At 43.4% G+C, this 19166-nt stretch overlaps 1 protein-coding gene across 8 annotated transcripts in view; it reads right to left on the bottom strand.

The window, feature by feature from the left end:
* The window catches only part of SH3KBP1 (SH3 domain containing kinase binding protein 1), a 467100-nt gene that overhangs the window by 237865 nt on the left and 210069 nt on the right, over positions 1-19166 (bottom strand). The window lies entirely within an intron of this gene.

Genomic DNA, 19166 nt, shown 5'->3' with positions numbered 1-19166 from the left:
TGTCATCCTAAATATTTAAAAAATATTTTTTAAACTTCATTGATTGATTTTAGAGAGAGGACGGAAGAGAGGGAGGGAGAAACATTAATTTGTTGCTGCATGTGCTGTGACTGGGAATCAAACCGGCAACCTTTGCGTACGGAGAAGCCTCTGTAACCAACCAAGCTATCCAGTCAGGGCACCGTCCTGAATATTTTAATGAATTTCTTATTTATACCAAAGCACCTACCCCCTGCCACTGCCACTTGAATCTTCAGGGAAACAGCACAGAGCCACCACCAAGACTGAAAGGCCCATTAAGAGATGACTGAACAGCCTGACCTGTGGTGGCACAGTGGGATAAAGGGTCGACCTGGAACACTGAGGTCGCCGGTTCGAAACCCTGGGCTTGCCTGGTCAAGGCACATATGGGGAATTCATGCTTCCTGTTCCTCCTCCTTCTCTCTCTCTCTCTTTCCTCTCTGAAAATTGAATAAAGTATTTTAAAAAAGAGAGAGATGACTGAACATTCAAGATAAAGTTGAATCAAGATTCTGTCCATCTCCCCCTGACCCTGACCCTCTCCAGTCCCCATTAGTTGTCCTTAAGCCTTTGGGGGTAAATGGTAAAGGTAAGCCCTCGAGGCCTCTAGATGACAGCACAGTTTGAGGAGCCAAAGCCTGCTCCCCATTTCACTGAGAACTGCAGCTTCTACCACCAATGGGCTTGAGTTGTGTGGACAAAGAGGCTGCTGCCACTGGGCCCATCCAGGAGAAGCTGCCCTGCCTGCGCTGAGGGGAAGTCCTAAGGAAAGAAGAGGAAGCCAATAGAAAGAGCTGGGGCTGAAAGCTTATGATGTTCAACTCAGCTAGATGCTAATGGAAATAAGAGCCTTGGAGCAGGCCAGCACCCTTGAACGCCCCATGCCTGCTGGCTTTCTGTGTCAAGTTCCCAGGAGGCCCTAAGGACCTGGGGCTTCTTTTCTTATCCTCTGAGTTCTCCACTTCCCTAAATGACTCAATAACCCCAGCCTACTACTTGAAGTAAGTCGTTCCCTATACTCTGAAGGGTCTATCTAAAGCAGTGGTAGTCAGCCTGGTCCCTACCGCTCACTAGTGGGCGTTCCAGCTTTCATGGTGGGCGGTAGCAGAGCAACCAAAGTATAAATAAAAAGATAGATTTAACTATACTAAGTTGTTTTATAAAGATTTATTCTGCCAAACTTAGCAAAAATTTGACATAAAGTACTTGGTAAGTAATTATTATTATATGCTTTAACTTGCTGTAACTCTGCTTTATAAATTTTATAAAGTATAGTTACTTCCCTACTTTATAAATCACCATTACTGTGGAACCAGTGGGCAGTTAGAAAATTTTACTACTAACAGAGATACAAAAGTGGGCGGTAGGTATAAAAAGGTTGACTACCCCTGGTCTAAAACCTAATTCATCAGCTAAGTGTCCCTGCTGAGTGAATAAACACACACAGCAGGCACTGCATTAGAGGTCTGGACATCTTCCCTGGCTGCAAGAGCCTCAAACACACCAGTCCTCCTGTGCCTTGCTTCACCTACTTGGAAGTGATTGCAGGGAAGACAGGAGGTCTGGAGCAGTGGTTTGACATGTGGGGTTCCAAACCATCAGCATCACCCTTGAACCCGGTCCCACCCTACACCTGCTGAGCCAGAAGGGGGCCCAGCGTTCTATCTGTCCATGGGGGGTGTGTGTGTGTGTGTGTGTGTGTGTGTGTGTGTGTCAGGTGTACATTGTAATTCAACATCTGTATATACTACAAAGTGATCTGCCCCAAATGTCTAGTTAATATCCATCTCCATATTACTGAACCCTCCACCCATCCCCAAACCTCCTGTACTCTGGTAAGCACTGATGTGTTTTCTCTGTATCTATATGTTTTGGTTTTGTTTGTTCCTTTTTTTTTATACTACACACGAGTAAAATACAGTATCTGTCTTTTTCCTTCTGGCTTATTTCATTTAGCATTATTTCCTCAAGCTCAACCCATGTTGTCACAAATGGCAAGATTTCATTCCTTTTGATGGCTGAGTAGCAGTGCATTTTGTGTGTGCATGCGTGTGTTCATTCATTGATGGACACTTAGGTTATTGCCATATACTGACGACTGTAACTAGTGTCAGCAGTCTGTTTTACCAGGCCCGCCCAGAGGTGCTGATACATGCTCTGGGGTGAGAACCACTGTCTATGGGAACAAAAAGAGGCTGCCCACATGGTGAGGTTACAGCAGGTCTAAAATCCTGTGGAGCAGCGAGCTGGATCTGAACCCTCAGGAATAAGCACTTTTTAGAACCTACTCCTCTCTACCCCTACCCCTCAGGAAAAAAGGACTGGTTCTTTTCAGGAAGTACATCAGTGAAAAGCTCAAGCACCCTGGCAGTGCAGAAGAGGGAACAAGGAAATTCAGGCTCCTCCTATTTGACATGTTCGACTCCCCCTCAAGCTAATGGACCTGGCCACTGAACAGACAGGAGGCAGGTATGCAGATCTGACCTCCTCACATACTGCCCAAGGACCTAAGGAAACCGGTAAATACTTAAGACACCAGGATCCTTATACAAGTGGACAAAATGAATCTGAAGCCCAGTGCGTTCTGAGGATGAGCCCATCACTGCCACGACCATGACTCCCCACCATGAGGAATAGTGAGGGGGGCAGGGGTCCCCAAACTTTTTACACAGGGGGCCAGTTCACTGTCCCTCAGACCGTTGGGGGGCCGCCACATACAGTGCTCCTCTCACTGACCACCAGTGAAAGAGGTGCTCCTTTCCGGAAGTGCGGCGGGAGCTATATAAATGGTTTCAGGGGGCCACATGCGGCCTGCGGGCGTAGTTTGGGGATGCCTGGGGGGTTTCGGGAGTAACATATTGGACTGGTTACAAGGGTAGAGCTGCCAAGTGGAGGTTGGAAGGCTAGTAAGGATTACAACAGATAAGAAAGGTATTACCATAGGTCTAGCTTTTTGCCCTGTCTATTTAGCTGCTGCTTCGTAACAACCTAAACTGCACTTTTTGGTGCCATTTTTGTCCATTCATTCTTTCATTCACCTCATTCAACAGTGAAGCTGAAGTTCAAAACGTGGAGGTGAAAATTAGCAAGATGCCCCCAAATCACATGTTGCGGCTCTGAATTTTCCATTATCTGCTCAGCTTTAAGTCCTGTTCCAGGAAAACAGTGCATTAAACAACCAATTACACTGATCAGCATTTATATGCACTTTCTAAATTTTAGCAGTACATCTATAATTATTGCCCTGGGATAAATTCCTAGAAATGGAATTACTGGCAGAGTGGATATGAAATTACACACAAAGATTTACATACAAAGGTGGTCATCATAGTTTTATTTCCAATGGCAAAAAAAGATAGGAAACTCTATGTCTGCTCTGAGAGGGCTAGGTAAAAGATGGCAGTATATTTTTACAATGGGATTTAAAATGTTTTCAGAAGACATTTAGTGATTTGGGAGAAACACTCTTAATGTATTAAGGGGACAAAGAATCGATATAGTAGATACAATCTATCAGTACTTCTGTAAATCTAATATGCATAAAAATCTCCTGGAGATTTTTTTATTGATTTTTTTAGAGGGAGAAGGAGGGAGAGAGAGGGAGGGGGAGGGAGGAGAAGGGAGAAAGAAAGGGAGGGAGAGACTTGTTCCACTTCTTTATGCATTCTTTGGTTGACTCCTGTACGTGCCCTGACCAGGGATCAAATCTGCAACATTGGCATATAAAAATGACACTCTAACCAACTGTGCTACCCAGCCAAGCTTCCCTGGAGGCTTTGTTCACCTGCAGATTCTGATTCAATTGGTCTGAGTGGGGCCTGAGAGTCTGCAGTTCTAATAAGCTCCCAGCTGACGGGATTATAGTTCTTTATATTTTACAATCAAAAATGTATTTTTAAGTTTTAAGTAAAATTTTATTGGGAGATATTTAGAAAAGGCAGATCTATAGAAACAGACGGTGAACAGTGGGGCTATGGCGGGGTGGGAAATAAGAATAACTATAAATGGGTATGAACAATCTCACTGGGATGAGAATGATGTTAGAAAGCATTTTATGGTAGCCCTGGCCGCATAGCTCGGTTGGTTAGAGCATCATTCGAGCAAAGAGGTTGCCAGGGTTGACCTCTGGTCATAACACATATAGGAACAGATTGATGTTCTTGTCTGTCCCTGTTTCTCCCTTCCTCTCTCTAAAATCAATAAAGTAAACAAAAAGTGAAAGGCGTTTTGAAAGACAATTTCTTCTAAAAAATAAAGCATTTTATGGTAATGGTTGCACAACTGTGTACATCTACTAAAATCCTTGAATTGCATACTTGAAATGAGTGAATTATGATACGTAAAAATGTCTCAATAAAGTTCATTTTAAAGTGTTTTTTAAATGACCAGGCAGACTTTTTAAATAATCACACAGCACTTCTAAAAAAAAAAAGAAAAATTGAAACAATACAAAAACAATAATTTGAAAGGAGGGGAGGAGGAGACGTTAGTGTTTAATGGGTACAGAGTTTCAGTTTGAAAAGGTGAAAAAGTTTTGGCAATGGATGATGGTGCTGATTGTACAATGATGTGAATATCTCTAATGCCACAGACCTGTACACTTAAAATGATAAATTTTATGCTATGTGTCATCTACCACAATCAAAATAACAATAACAATTAAATAACTAAAATAAAAACACCAGCTCCTTTAAAGTGTTGCCAAACAAGAGTTTCTTTCCCTCCATTTCCTTCTTGGGGCCCACAGTGTGGCACCCGCAGGCCCTGTCCCACCTCAGTATGCCCACTCTAGTGGGTTGAACGGTGACCCTCAAACAGATGTGCCCACACCTTCATTCCAGAACCTGCGAATGTGACCTCATTTGGGAGAAGGGTCTTTACAGATGTTATTAAGTGCAGGATCTTGAGATAAAGAGATCATTCTGAATTATCTGAGTGGGCCCTAAATTTAATGACAAGTGTCCTCATGAAAGACATACAGAGAAGACAGACATAAGGTGCTATGAAGATGGGAGCTACAGATTGAAGTGGTGTGGCCACAAGCCAAAGAAGCCCAAGGGCCCCTAAAAGCTGGGAGAGACAAGAAAAGGATTCTTCCCCAGAGCCACTGGAGGGAGCGCAGCCCTGCTGACACCTTCACTTTGGACTTCTGGTTCCAGACAGTGAGAGAATATATTTCTTTTTTTTTAGCCACCCAATTTGTGGTCAATTGTTGCAGCAGCCACAGGAAACTAATATACCCATCAATGAGGCATCTGGGACTGGCTTCACCTGGAGCAGGGGTCTCCAAACTTTTTACACAGGGGGCCAGTTCACTGTCCCTCAGACCATTGGAGGGCTGCCAAATACAGTGGTTCTATCACTGACCACCAATGAAAGAGGTGCCCCTTCCAGAAGTGCAGTGGGGGCTGGATAAATGGCCTCAGGGGGCCATATTGCGGCCCGCGGGCCATAGTTTGGGGACACCTGAGTCCTGGAGCCTTATCCCTGCAGGCCTGGCAATGAGCTCCACTCGGATCCCAGGTCAGTACATGAAACAGTCAGAGAGAGAGGTCAGCCATGGTGGCATGAGGGAAGAGAAGAAGGAAAGGCCTTGTACACATACACATACACGCACATATACATACAGGCACACACACCAAGCAGAAAGCCCATGTCATGTTTTTAAAAACTGGAACTTTCTGGGGACAGTGATATTCTGAGGAATATTTTGCCACTATCTTATCACCAATCTGAGCCATCCCAGTACTGTGGAATTCCTGCCACTATAATGGGTTCTTTCAGAGAGATCTCAACTCCCTTTCTATATAGTTGTCTTCAGCCAAATGATTTGCTGGTTTCTAGCACCTTCCAATTATCACTGATGCATTTCTCCAGTTCAAAAAATAGATCATTGAGGCTTACCACCCCTGGAGGCAACTCACAACCCTATTGTTATGCAAATCTCTTTTAAATAAGAATTATTTTTACTTGAAAAGCATTCAAGATGCTAGGATAACTGACCCTTTCTGAAAATAGGGAGTAAAATCAGATGAATGTGTTTTAATTGTCTATTTGTATTCATTAACTTGAGTCTTAGGAAACAAATGAAGGGGAAAACCTTTAAACACTATAAAGAATTTCCTTCTAATTTTACAAATTTAACCACTTCTAAGACTGGGCATTTGTAACTGAAATAAACTGTATCCATATCCTCAACTTTCTATTCCAAATACATCATGCAATCAAATCATTGGTTCCAATTTTCCAGAGGTTACTTCCAAGACATTAGAGAACTCAATTTCAAAAAAACCCTGTTGGCATTCAAAGACCAAGAGAATTACTAAATCTTTCTACTGGAAAATCCAGGCCACTGTTCCCCAAATGTGCTTAAAATGAACATATATCAATTATTTGACGACCATCTGGTTGCTAACAAGAGACTTTTGGAAACCAGGCTTAAAACACAAATCCAGAAAACAGCACAAAGTTCAGAAAATCCAAAGGATTCAATATTCAAATCATATCTCCCACCATACTTTCTTACCAGCTTTTTGAACTCTTAATTCTGGAATCTTCCTTTTCCTCACTTGCTTATTGCCTTGACTTCTTCTCATGGCAAGATTATCACTAGGAATTCCTAAGAAATTCTTTATAAAAATGATGATGTCAAGAAGAGGTTTGAAAAAAAAAAAAAAAAAAAGAAGAGGTTTGTTTTCTATCTATGTATATCTTGAAAATCCAATTAAGCTAAACTTAAAAAACTTTCTAGCTGGTGGCCTTTTGTTAATCAAAGAATGTTAGCAGTGCAAAAAGAAAAAACCTCAAAATCAAATGTTATTTTAAGAAATACTAATATCCTGGAATGGTTCTATTTGTTGGTGACCAACTCTGGGATACAATGTGAGGGACACTAAAAACATATTTATCCAAAAATCTCCCTCATCCCCCACTGCCCAGTCTTCCAAACTCTGAAGTTTTCATCATCAGATTTAATACTGGACCCATGCAATGTCAGAACCAAAAGGAGCCTGAGAATTCATCTGGCTCAACTTCCTAATTACATAAATATGTTTCTGTGCCTTGTCCAAAGTAAGGTTCGTTCTATAACAATTATTTCCTAAGCACCCAGCCAACACTAAACACAGTGCCAGGTACTGGGCAAAGGAAGCTGTCTCCCCACTCTCTCTAAATTCATAATCTAGTCCAGTGAGAGACAAAATTCAATATAAGAGCTTTAAGAGAAAAAAGCTGCTCTTGGTCACAAGAACAGAAAGGAAGGTTTGCTGGTCTTTGCAAGTCAAAGTATTTGGCATAAAAATTCTCAAACTGCTCAGAACGATTCCCTTAACTAGAGGATCATGGTGCACTGCGACATTCCAACGTGCTGTGGCATGAAATGATTATGAACCTTAAAACCTTATATTCTAAAAGGGGGCAAAAAGGTAAAAATTGGCCCTAGAGTCCATAGACAGATAAATGGATACACACAATGTAGGTCTATCCCTACAATGAATATTATTTGGCCTTTACAAGAAAGAAGATTCTAACACATGCTATAATACAGGTGAACCCTGAAGACATTATGCTAAGTGAAATAAGCCAGTCACAAAAGGACAAATGCTGTGTGATCCCACTCATACGAGGCACCCAGACCAGTCACATTCATAGAGCCCGAGAGTAGAATGGTAGTTGCCAGGGGGCTAGGGTGAGGGGAATAGGAAGTCATTCTTTAACGGGGTACAGAATTTCAGTTTTAAAAAATGAAAATGTTCAAGATTAGTTGCACAACGATGTGATGAACTGAACACTACTGAACTGTACTCTTAAAAATGGTAAAGATGACTTATGCACCCCCATGTTTATGGCAGCATTATTCACAATAGTGAAGATCTGGAAACAGCCCAAGTGTCTGTCAGTGGACGACTGGATTAAAAAGTTTTGGTACATATATACTATGGCAGGGGTCCCCAAACTACGGCCCGCGGGCCACATGCGGCCCCCTGAGGCCATTTATCCGGCCCCCACTGCATTTCCAGAAGGGGCACCTCTTTCATTGGTGGTCAGTGAGAGGAGCATAGTTTCCATTGAAATATGGGTCAGTTTGTTGATTTAAATTTACTTGTTCTTTATTTTAAATATTGTATTTGTTCCTGTTTTGTTTTTTTACTTTAAAATAAGATATGTGCATTGTGCATAGGGATTTGTTCATAGTTTTTTTTATAGTCCAGCCCTCCAACGGACTGAGGGACAGTGAGTTGGCCCCCTGTGTAAAAAGTTTGGGGACCCCTGTACTATGGAATACCACTCAGCCATAAGAAATGATGACATCGGATCATTTACAACAACATGGATGGACCTTGATAACATTATACAAAGTGAAATAAGTAAATCAGAAAAAACTAAGAACTATATGAATCCATACATAGATGGGACATAAAAATGAGACTCAGAGACATGGACAAGAATGTGATGGTAATGGAAGGGGTGAGGTGGGGGGGCGAGGAAGGAGAGAGAGGGGGTGGGAGGAGGGGAGGGGCAGGAAGAAAACCAGACAGAAGGTGACGGAAGACAATTTGACTTTGGGTGAGGGGTATGCAACATAATCAAATGTCAAAATAATCTGGAGATGTTTTCTCTGAACATACGTACCCTGATTTATCAATGTCACCGCATTAAAATTAATAATAATAAAAATTTTCAGGAAAAAAATGGTAGATAGTAAATGTTATGTCATGTACATTTTACCACAATTTAAACATTTTTAAGTCAAGTGCAGCTAATGTGATGAGCCAAATTGGGTTAAAGAAAGATTTTTCCACCTCAAGTGTCCATTTGCTCTGCATATCTGGGGCCATGATGGGACTCTGGACGTCAGAGTAATAATTTGAGATAACACAATCAGAAAAGCATTTTTTTTTCAAGAGAATCAAGGTCAGCAGTAAAGGGGGAAGAAGAACCAATGAAACAAGATTGACTAGTAGCTGATAATTGCTGAAACTCAATGATAGGTACAATGGAGTTCATTATGTTATTCCCTCTTTTTTAGCACACATCTGAAAATGTCTAGTGATAGCCAATAAAGGTGAAAAGCTGGTCAACAGAATTTCATTCTCTGGGCAAATGCAAGAACTTATCCCTTCACTGTATAGTGCCGCTGGTTATCTTCATTCAGTATGCCCTAGCAAGGCAAGCAGGTGACACACTGAAATCATTTTAAGAGTAACAACAGTATGAGCAAGTACTGCTGTCTTCATATGTATCTTTCTTTTCAGCTTTTTGAACAGGACACATGTACATCATTCAAATCTCTAAAATAAATAATCTCTCTTCCCTCCTCCTCCTCCTCTTCCTCCTCCTCCTCCTCCTTCCTCTCTCTCTCTCTCTCTCTCTCTGCCTTCTCCTTCCCATGATCCTAGTTTATTACTCATAGGTAATTACCACTACCACTCTAATTTTAATGTGTGTCAGGCATCTTCCAGTTTCTTTAAGCAAATATCATACATTAGCATATCATTCACACTGTCCTGCGCCTTGTTGTTCTCACTTAACAACGTATTTTGGAGGTCTTTATCAGTAAAGAGTGTTCTCATTCTCTTTTCTTTTTCTGGCTATAGGGAAAAAAACCCATTCTACTGTGTGGATGTCCTATAATTTACAGTGTGCCCATAAAGTCATGGTGCACTTTTGACCGGTCACAGGAAAGCAACACCGATAGAAATGTGAAATCTGCACCAAATAAAAGGAAAACTCTCCCAGTTTCATACCTATTCAGTGCAGTTCCATGTGGGCTCACACACAGATTTTTTAGGGCTCCTTAGGTAGCTATCCCATATAGCCTCTACAGACTCGTCACTGACTGATGGCCTACCCGAACGGGGTTTCTCCACCAAACTGCCGGTTTCCTTCAACTGCTTATCCCACTCAGTAATGTTATTCCTATGTGGTGGCGCTTCGTTATAAACGTGCTGATATTCACATTGCACTTTGGTCACGGATTCAAATTTAGCGAGCCACAGAACATACTGAACTTTCCTCTGTACCGTCCACATTTCGACTGGCATGGCCGTGGGCTGCTCCGCTGTGTACACGGTGTTACATCATCATCTGCGCATGCGCACATGCTGCCACATCATCCTACAGAAACTGGGAGGGTTTTCCTTTTATTTGGTGCAGATTTCACATTCCTATTGTCTTTTGTTGCTTTCCTGTGACCGGTCAAAAGTTCACCATGACTTTACGGACACACTGTATTCTTCCCAAACTGATGGGCATTTTGGTTGTTTTGAATATCTTCCATATTTTCATATGACACTTATGTTGTGAACAAATTTAATTTAATTAAAACAAGGTAGCTCAGTATACACTGAGACTATTACACAGTTTAATGATATTATGCTACTATCATCTCGGGCTAGTATTCTGGCTCTTCTTCTTGGATCTCTAACTCTTTGAGGTCAGCCCAAGCTAAGCTAAGCTCCTCCACAAAGCCTTTCTTGACCCACTGGCCTACAGTGAGTATTAGCAAAGAGAACATGTTCAATAAACACTAACGGATTAACTGGAATCAGTAAATGCTTCCCTTTCCCAGAACTCATAGGTTTTCTAGACCTGAAACGTCCTTCAGAGAAGGGTTCTAGCCAGTTTTGCTCTATGAATTAAATCATAATCAAATTGTGGTTCATTGCAAAGAAAAATTCAAATCCAATAAATTGAGTCTTCTTGGCATGCTCTATACACAGAACAGGAAACATCGTGACATTCAGAAGGTGCCCGACATCTCAATTCACAGGCACAAAATGATATTTAAATAGCATCTGTAGTGGTGACACAGCCAACATATACAAGAAAGCTACAAGTAATATCTATGTGGGGTAGAGAGACGCTCTCCCACACTTTTAAGGGTAAAATAACGGCATAATTCTCAGTCACATTTTAATTTTACTCTGCAGCCTAGTTCATTCATTCTAGAAATCTATATTGAGAGTGACCTCTTTGAAGAGGTGACTTCTGAGCTGAACCCTGCATGGCAATTAGAAGCAGCAGACCAGGTGAGGGGACTTCTCCTGGGCAGCTGTGGGCCACAGGCAGAAGCACACAGATGGCAATTTGGCTTCCAACAGAATTGCTGTTACAGTTTGAATTGTATTCCCCCAAAAGATGTTCCAAGTACTAACTCTCAGTACCTGTGAAAGTAACCTTTGGAAATAGGATCTTTGCACATGATCAAGTTAAGACGAGGTCATTTGAGTGGGCCCTACTCCAATATGACTGCTGACCTTATCAAAAGGAGAAATTTGGACATGGAGGCGTGCATACAGACAGAAAGACATGTGAGGACAGAGGCAGAGATCGGGTGCCAGGGCTGCCAGCAAAGCCCCAGAAGCTGGGAGAGCGGCCTGGAACAGAAGGTCCCTCACGGCCCTCAGAAGGAACCAAGGCTGCTGACACCTCGATCTCTGGCCCTTGGCCTCCAGAACTGGGAGACAATACGTTTCTGTCGTTTACGCGGCCCACTGGGTGCGGCTTTGGTACAGCTGCCCTTGCAAACGCATGCAGTGGACATTAGGTACCGTTGCTTTCAATCATTTTAGCAAAATTCTTACCCTAAATAAAATTGTACCTGGAACCCCACCATGTTAAAAAATTAAAAGACTAAAAAGCATTATTCGGAAGAAAATACTCCATTACTTGCTAACCCCATGAAGTAGCCACTTCTGATCCCAGGAGTTCTTTGCAACTCTGTTTGAAAAGAACTTAGAAAATTAAAAACAAAAAACAAACAAACAAACAAAAAAAGATAACCTAAATTAGCCTGAGGCCAGAAGACCTGGGTGGGGAAGGGGCAGTGGTTTCACCATCATTAAATCAGCCTTGTCGCCAGCACCCTTTGTGAGTACCTACTATAAGCCAAGTGCAATGCCTGTCCCTCACACCGACTCTGAAAGGTAGGTGACACGGTCCTCTCCTCAGAAACGGGGGAAGCAAAAGCACGTATATTCATTAGCCATGGCTGCCGTAACAGATACCACCGGCTGGGGGGCTTAGACAACAGGAATTTATTCCCTCAGAGTTTTGCAGAGCAGAAATCCAAGGCTCAGGGGTCGGCAGGTTTGGTTTCAGCCGAGGCCTCGCTCCCCAACAAGGATGGAGCCTTGTCACTGGGCCCTCACACCTACAGGCCGCGGAATGGGCACTGCTCTGTGAGCGCACGTCCCTGGGGTCTCTCTGTGTCCTAACATCTTCTTACAAAGACACCAGTCGGATTAAATTAGGACCCACAGAAATGGCCTCATTTCAACTGAACTACCTCTTTAAAGGTCCTGTCTCTAAACATTCCACATTCTGAAGTACTGTGAGTTAGGGTTTCAACATATGAATTTTGGGGGGACACAATTCAGGTCATAACAGCCCCTTAAGGAAAAAGGCACAGAGCCCACATTCCATCCCAGAGCCATTTGGCTTCAGAGGCCATTTTCCTTGGATCACACTGCCTGCCTCTAAAAAGTCCTCTTTATTTGCTATAAAAGAAAATATGTTACTTGAACAATAAGGAAAATAAATGAAAGTTCTCGGGTTGATTTCTTTTTAAGAATCTCTGTTGAGACCCCCAGGCCATCCCCCAGGAAGCTCTCGGGAGAGGGGAGCCTGTTGGCAGGGCGCAGGGTGTGAGCCCTTGCGGGCAGGGAGAGGGTGGAGAAGGGCCCCCTCTTCCCCCTCAAGGAGCCCTGCCACAGCCAAACCTAAACAGACGTCAGCTTCCACCTGCCAGGGCAGGAGTTCTTGGACCACCTCCTAGCATGAGCTGGGGCACTGGAAAAGGTGCTATGCTCAGGAGTGGCCCCAATTTCAGGCTCACTGACATAAGAAGGAGTTCCCTGAGACCAGCTCTCCTCTCGGTATCGCACCCTGGCACGTCTCTCTCAGGGCAGCTCACCCCAGGCCAACTCAAAACATTCCGCCCAAGGCTGCAGGGAGTGAACTCCCCCAGTGCCCATCAGAAAGCCCCCTGACTTGTCAGAAAACACAGGCATTTCACACTGTCACCCAGTGCTGTGGCAGCTGCTGTACCCACCAGGGTTCATGACACCATCTTCAAACACTGGCCATCCTCCACTGCTTCAAATACTAAATCAATACAGTGGCTCCTTGCTGTGCCCTTGCCCAGACAGGAAAGCAAAGCGGGGAAGAGTGAAGCAACAGAGATCTTTATGAGCACCATTCTGCGGGCCAGCCAGTGGGACTATCGGGGATCATCCTCCTTTCCCAAAACAGGGACCCCATAAATAAGGAGAATTTTAAAGTGAGCAACCAATTAAAATACATACATGCCAAACACCATGCCAGGGTAATGAAGACTAGAAACCAAGTGTTGGTTCAAATTTCATTAGAGAGATGCAGCTCATCAAAAATAAGATAATAAGGCCCCAGCTGGTTGGCTTAGTGGTAGAGTGTCGGCCCGGCGTGTGCAAGTCCCAGATTTGATTCCTGGCCAGGGCACACAGGAGAAGTGCCCATCTGCTTCTCCACCCTTCCACCTCTCCTTTCTCTCTGTTTTTCTCTTCCCCTCCTGCCGCCAAGGCTCTACTGGAGCAAAGTTGGCCCAGGGGCTGAGGATGGCTCCATGGCCTCTGACTCAGGTTCAATCTAGAATGACTCTGATTGCAGCAGAGCAATGCCCCAGAGCGACCGAGCATCGCCCCCTGGTGGGTATGCCGGGTAGATCCTGGTCGGGTGCATGCGGGAGTCTGTCTGTCTGCCTCAACCCCCCCCCCGTGCCCCCCCCCCGCTTCTCACTTTGGAAAAATACAAAAAATATCAATAATAAGATAATAAAAGACTAAATGCTCCAAAATGCAGTACTGATCAGAATTATTTTCTTAAAAGGACGTGAAAAAAACAAAAACACAGAGTGGGATAAAATGAGAAATGGAGAAATATGAGAAAAGAGTTTATGGAAGAGATTAGAGGGATGGAAATGAATATAAGATGATTATACCACATTACATTTACATTTATTATATATTTACATGTTAGATTTTGTACATTGTACCAAATGACACACTATTCTGTTTCAGAGAGCCACTGAGAAGTAAATATTACCACCTCTTTAGTAATGAAGGCCTATTTCTAACCACCTCAACTCTGAGATACATTATCAAATATTACCAGAAAGTTGCCTACCTGGGTACAGGCATACCACATTTTATTGTACTTCACTTTTTTTTATTTTAGCGAGAGAGGAGGGGGGAGAGACAGGGAGGGGGAGAGAGGGGGAGGAGGGAGAGAGGGCAAGGGTGAGGGAGGGGAGGGAGAGGGAGAGGGAGAGGGGGAGGGAGAGGGGGAGGGGAGGAGGAGGGAGAGGGAGAGGGGGAGGGAGAGGGGGAGGGAGAGGGAGAGGGAGAGGGAGGAACATGGAGCTGCTCCTGTATGTGCCCTGACCGGGGATCAAACCGGCAACCTCTGAGCTTTGGGACGATGCTCTAACCAACCGAGCTGTCCAGCAGGGCTATACTTCGTTTTATTGTGCTTCACAGATCTTGCATTTTTTTTTACAAATTGAAGGCAAGATCTTCCACCATAAAAGCATTATGATTCACTTTATTGCGATACTCGCTTTATTACAGTGGTCTGGAACCAATTCCACCACACTCATTCCAAGGTTTGCATGTATTGTCTCCCAGTGTGACGCCTGTACTTCTTATTCCATGGTTGAAAAAGTAAAAGTCAATTTTAGACCAATCCAAGGAGAAAGCCAGGAAATACATATCCCCCCCAGCACCACCCCCAAGATGAAAAACTAATGCCTACAACAGTCACTAGATAGACTAGACTATGGTCTCCTCCTAACCAATTATGGCCCATCCCATAGATGAGGCTCAACTTTTGCATTCCCAGTTTATTAATCCATAGTCTATGCCAGGCAAAAAATATATATATTTGATGGAAACAACTCAACCTATATATTGTTGGTGGAGGGACAATTTAGCAATATCTGCAAAAATTATAAGAACACAGAGTCTTAAAACAACTACTACCAACTAAACAGAATAAGGTACAGGCATAGAAAAATAGATTAACTAAAAAAAAAAAAAAGGCTTATTGGATCAGACCTTCCATATTGTTGTCTATTATGCGGGGGTTTTTAATTTTTTGTATATTGTCAATGTTTCTATGTGCATAGCAGATGTCTAGACAATGAAAAAAAAACAAAGGGAGAGTAAAGTGGGGAACTTTGAGCTCTTCTGTACTGTTTGAACGTTTTTACCACAAGTTTATCATTTTAAGCACGTGTAAGAAAACCCCATGAGCAATGAGAATTCATAAAAATGTAGCCCTAAACTTCTCTCAGAAGAGAAGAGAATTTTAAAGCAAGATTCAATGATCTTTCCCTGGCTGTAATTTCTACTCAGGAAATAGCCCAATAGACTTAAGAGTGGTTTTCATGAACAAGGCATAAACCTAAATGGCTTTTTATTAGTCATCATTTAATCAGAAAACCAAAGAATTTTCCACACTCTGTTCTGCAAGCCTAGTGCATAATCAAATTTTTATCAATGAATTTTCATAATTTTAAGGGTCAAAGGTATATGTTATAATCAAAATACAATCTAGCACATTATGAATTAGATATCTTGTTAAACTGAAGCTAAAAATTTTATAAGGAAAAAAATCTTTGAAGGGCTTAAAGTACACACATCGATCCTCATCACAGTTTTGAATGTAATAGAGAACACCAAACTGGAAGGCAAACGTACACAACAGGAGACTGCGTAAGTACATTATACCGAATCCATACAATGAAATACTATGCAGCCATTAGAAACTTTAGCTCTATATCAGAAATATGGAAAGATATTTGTGTTATGTTTAAGCTAACAAAAAAACTGATTTTCATAGCATTTGTGGCATGGTCCTATTTGCAAAATGATATGATAATTTGTATATGTGTGTTGCAAAAAGGTTAGAAAGAGCTACAGCATAATGTGAACCATAGTTATCTCTGAGCAGTAGGATTACAGGGGGATTTCATATATATATTTCAGCTGATCTCTATTCTTACTTCTCTATTAAAAAAACATTTTCAATTGTGTGATTTTTTTCTTTTTTCATTTTTCTGAAGTTGGAAACAGGGAGGCAGTCAGACTGACTCCTGCATGCGCCCGACTGGGATCCCCACGGCATGCCCACCAGCGGGCGATGCTCTGCCCATCTGGGGCATTGCTCTGTTGCATCCAGAGCCATTCTAGCACCTGAGGCAGAGGCCACAGAGCCATCCCCAGCGCCCGGGCCATCTTTGCTCCAATGGAGCCTCAGCTGCGGGAGGAGAAGAAAGAGACAGAGAGGAAGGAGAGGGGGAGGGGTGGAGAAGCAGATGGGCGCTTCTCCTGTGTGCCCTGGCCGGGAATCGAACCCAGGACTCCTGCACGCCAGGCCGACGCTCTACCGCTGAGCCAATCGGCCAGGGCCCAATTGTGTGATTTTTTTTTTTTGTATTTTTTTTCTGAAGCTGGAAACGGGGAGGCAGTCAGACAGACTCCCACATGCGCCTGACCGGGATCCACCTGGCACACCCACCAGGGGGCGATGCTCTGCCCATCCGGGGCATAGCTCTGTCACAACCAGAGCCACTCTAGCACCTGGGGCAGAGGCCACAGAGCCATCCCCAGCGCCGGGGCCATCCTTTGCTCCAATGGAGCCTCGCTGTGGGAAGGGAAGAGAGAGACAGAGAGGAAGGAGAGGGGGAGGGGTGGAGAAGCAGATGGGCGCCTCTCCTGTGTGCCCTGGCCAGGAATCGAACCTGGGACTTCCGCAAGCCAAGCCGACGCTCTACCACTGAGCCAACCGGCCAGGGCCTAATTGTGTGATTTTTAACCTAAAAAATTGCTCGCCATCTTATCCTTCCTTGCGAGACCCGATGCTCTTCCATACAAGTGAATTCAATAGAAAATGTGTTGTTTGTTCTCTCGTCCACTTCTTTGTGGGTCTTTTGATAGTTTCTCTAATGCTTAGAAACTACCGAGAGGGAGAAGTGACATTTTCAAAGTTGTATTTTTTGCTCTTTTAAATGCTGTACTCTATTTAGACCAGTGGCTCCTAATCAAGGACCGTTGTGTCCCAGTGGATATTTGACACTGTACAAGGACATTTTTTGTCATCACAACTGGGGGAGGATGGAGGTATGTGTGACCGGCATCTAGTGGGTAGAGGCCAAGGATGGTACTCAACACCGTATGGTGCACATTCTCCACCAACCGACCCAGCCCAAAATGTCACCAGTTTCAAGGTTGAGAAACCCTGTGATTGAGTAGTAAGTCTTCAGATGGCTTCCTTATCCTCCCTACACAGCACCCTCAAGTAGCTGTGTGAGAACGTCTGGCTCAGAGGCACCTCTAGTTGGGTGGCAAATGCACTGATGATGGAGGCAGACTATCTGAGCTGAGCCCTGGCTCAGCAGCTTTTCTGGCAGTGAAACCTCAGGCAGGTGAGCTCAGCATCCTGCTGACCTCCCATCCTCCCTCGTAAAATGCAGACAACACCATCCACCTCAGAGGTGGACAGAGCTTCAACACAGTTATGTAGGAGGAAAGGTCTTGGAAACTATAAGGCACCACACATATGTGAATGGTATTATTGCTCTAGGGTACTGGTTGTATAGGATTACCCATGAAAATACACGTAGAGAAAGGTGCCGCAACAAAGAACTGATGCTTCTCATCTCTCTCCCTTCCTGTCTGTCTGTCCCTATCTGTCCCTCTCTCTGACTCTCTCTGTCTCTCTCTCTATCACTGTCACACACAAAAAAAAAGAAAGAAAGAAAAAGAAAATAGAAAGTACATGTAGAGTTTCAATGGCCTTTGCCCAGCACACTCAGCTGCCTGGGTTGCATGTCAAAGCAGTGGCTTTTACTAAATACTGATACAGAAAATATAAAGAGTGTTGTTTTTATATTACATGTTCCTTGGCATAAAACTATAAGACAGCAGAATTTAGCAGTCAAATGATAAGATCTGAATTCAGACTCCTGACCCTGGCTTGTTGGCTCAGTGGTAGAGCATAGGCCCAGAGTGTGGAAATTCCAGGTTCAATTCCTGGTCAGGGCACACAGGAGAAGCAACCATCTGCTTCTCCATCCCTCACCCTGCTTTCTCTCTCTCTCTCTTCCCTCCCCCTCCCACAGCCATAGTTCAAATGGTTTGAGCAAAGTTGGCCCAGAGCACTGAGAATGGCTCCAAGGCTTTGCCTCAGGTGATAAAAATAGCTTGGTTGCTGAGCAACGGAGCAGTGGCCCCAGATGGGCAGAGCATTGCCTCATAGGGGGCTTGCTGGGTGGATCCTGGTAGGGGCACATGTGGGAGTTTGTCTCTCTACCTCCCTACCTTCACTAACTAGATAGACAGATGATAGATAGATAGATAGATAGATAGATAGATAGATAGATAGATAGATAGAAAAGAAAAGAAAATTCAGACTCCTAAGAAAGAATTCCAGTGCTACCTCTTACGAGCAGGTGATCATGCAAAGTGAAATGACTTCTCTGTGCCTTTGTCCTCATATGTCTGACCAAGCCAGAACATTTCAGAGTGAAATAATTTATCATCTGAACAGGACATTTCATAGTGAATGGGGATGCTCTCGATGTCAATGCCAGGACAACCGGCAGACATCAGACTTGTTTGTTGGCAAACAGGGACCTGAGGTTTTTCCTTTCTCCTTCCATTCCTTCAGCAAGTACCTAGCACCCTGGCATGATGCCAGGCGCCAAGAAAGAAATGGTAAGTCAAATACACGTACCCTGTCCCCAGTGGGTGTCTCCTCTTATTCCACAATGTGTCTCTTACAGTCTACACAGCCACGTCATGTACAGAATTAAACACAAACCTGCAGAGAGCAACGTAGTTCAACAACACCAGGAAACGTACACCAAATGTGCAAGAGCTCAAAGTCTCCTTCACACACACACACACACACACACACACACACAAAAACAACAACAATGAATAAGAGCTTATCTAATCAACAATGACAAAAGGATTTATTATTATCCCAAAGTCCCTGATTCAAGAAAGTCATTGCAGTCTGACTAAAAGTTAACAATGAGTCTCACGAAAGGTATTATTAAAACTTGTAAGAGTACGTAATGGGTAAAAGCATGCTGAAATAAT

The sequence above is a fragment of the Saccopteryx bilineata genome, chromosome X, assembly GCF_036850765.1.
Source record: "Saccopteryx bilineata isolate mSacBil1 chromosome X, mSacBil1_pri_phased_curated, whole genome shotgun sequence".
Classification (NCBI taxonomy): Eukaryota; Metazoa; Chordata; class Mammalia; order Chiroptera; family Emballonuridae; genus Saccopteryx; species Saccopteryx bilineata.
The sequence above is the reverse complement of the archived record's forward strand: the minus strand, read 5'-3'. Positions and strand labels throughout refer to the sequence as shown.